This window comes from Trichosurus vulpecula, chromosome 7 (assembly GCF_011100635.1).
Source record: "Trichosurus vulpecula isolate mTriVul1 chromosome 7, mTriVul1.pri, whole genome shotgun sequence".
Taxonomy (NCBI): Eukaryota; Metazoa; Chordata; class Mammalia; order Diprotodontia; family Phalangeridae; genus Trichosurus; species Trichosurus vulpecula.
In genome coordinates this window covers 73579616-73581637 of record NC_050579.1, presented here as the reverse complement: position 1 = coordinate 73581637, position 2022 = coordinate 73579616, and the positions used below count along the sequence as shown (strand labels likewise).

At 39.8% G+C, this 2022-nt stretch overlaps 1 pseudogene; it reads left to right on the top strand.

Moving 5' to 3' along the window:
- The first annotated feature begins 215 nt into the window (after positions 1–215).
- On the top strand, positions 216–1372 carry LOC118857556 (annotated as a pseudogene).
- Positions 1373–2022: the final 650 nt, after the last annotated feature.

Below are 2022 nucleotides of genomic sequence, written 5' to 3'. Positions count from 1 at the left end.
ATCATTAGAAGTTTGAGTTAGAAAGAAACTTGGGACATCAGATCCAACCTCCAAATGAAGCATGATGCCTCTACAAAATTTCTGATAATTGAACAGCTAGCCTAAAATCAAAGAACTCACTTCTTCTTGAAGCAGCCAATTCCATTTTTGACAGATGTGCTAGTTAGGAAGTTCTTGCTTATATTGAGGTAAAATCTCTCTCCCAAAGAATCAAGATGGCATGTCTGCTGGAGACCTCAATCCATGTGAGTGTCTTTCAGAAGTGACAGCTAGCAATTGCCATTATGTTGGCAGGCTATTTGACCCTGATCCACAGAAAGATCTACAAGGTGTTATAGACATGAAAAATGCTGTAATTGGAAACAAAAAACAGAAAGTCAAACCTCATTGTTTTAGGAGCAGTTCCAAGCCTCTTAACATCTGCTTCAGGAAAAAACAAACATCAAGCACAGAGCTAAAAACTGAACATGTGGTGGCGTTGGGAAGTCTTGCTATGGGTACTGAAAAAATGTCTCTCCTGGACTGCCACACTAATCCTGCCTTGCTGCAAGAATTGCTAATGCATGATTTGAAGTTCATTGAAGCTACTTTGTACAGATGCTACACTTATTCCCCACTTCGTGGCACTGCTAGGTAGATCTCATTATACACAAAAATACATTTGTCAGATCTTCTCTCATTGCTGCAAAGCACCAGATCGCCAATTTTATTTAACCATGACACAGTGTAGAATATTGCTCATCTGCTAATTTCAGCCTCACACAAAAAGTTCCAATGCAAGTGCTGAAATGCTATTCAGTTCTAACCCTTGAAAACCCCCAGGCATCCATGACCCTTGTAAATGCTTTGGTTGATGGAGAATTATTACTTCAGATTTTTGTGAAGATATTACAGAAGAACAAGCCTTTTGAAATGCAGCTCACATCGGCAAATTGCTTAACATATATGTGCAGAGCTGGAGCAATTCGGAGAGATGACAATTGTATTGTATTAAAGACTTTGCCTTGTTTGGTTTGAAGGCGCAGGAAGGAGAGATTGCTGGAGAAGTAACTTGAAGGAGCTGAAACACTTGCCTATCTGATTGAACCAGATGTTGAACTACAGATGTTGAACTAGCATAACGGATCACCTAATTGCCATACCTGCTGATTACTTCCAGTATCCCAGTTCAGTCAGTGCAATCACTGATGTCAAAAGGCTTGACTGTGATTTAAAACATGCTCATGAACTCCGCCAGGCTGCTTTTGAGCTTTATGACTCTCTTGGAGCTAATGATGAAGACATCCTGAAGAAGGTGAGTCTGGGAGGGGGGCGACCCCCAGTCATGACCATCAGCCGGCAGGGAGTGACATCATCTCAAAAGGTGTGGTGAAAAGCCCTAACAGTAACTATTTGACTATAATAAAGCAGGGACTAAAAGCATAATTGAAGAATAAATAGGACCTGGAAGTCAGTTTTCCTCTTTATTTTGTTCTTAGAAAGGTAGTGTGGCATGAACATGCTGGAATGACAAATAACTAGTATGCTTTTATGTGACATTAATATGGATTCTCATGTTGCACATATTTTCATGTGTTTTGGTGAAATCAATTATAGTACTGTGAAGCTTCAGACATCTTGAAAAACATAACAGTAGAATTGTAAATGTTATTTATGGAAATACCTTCTTTCTGATACCATTGAGAAATTCAAGTCTCCTACTGTACATTGTTCTTCGATATATGGCCTAGCTATGTTTTAATTTTCTTGCCACTGGGCAAGTTTTGTGTGAATAAAAGCTTTGTGAAATGATGATTTTATGGTTTAGTGAATGGTCATCTGAAGTTTTAAGCTCCTGACCAATGTTCAGTGTAGCACCTTCATGTTGTTGCTGCAACCTAGGCCTACATGAGCCTCATTTTCTTTACTGGTCCTGGACAAGGAGAAGAGTATGATGTGAAGTTCTGGTTTGGCTCCATAAGCAGAGGCACTACAGCTGACCACTCACAAAGAGAATCTGGTTTACCCTCTGTCAGGGAGTCA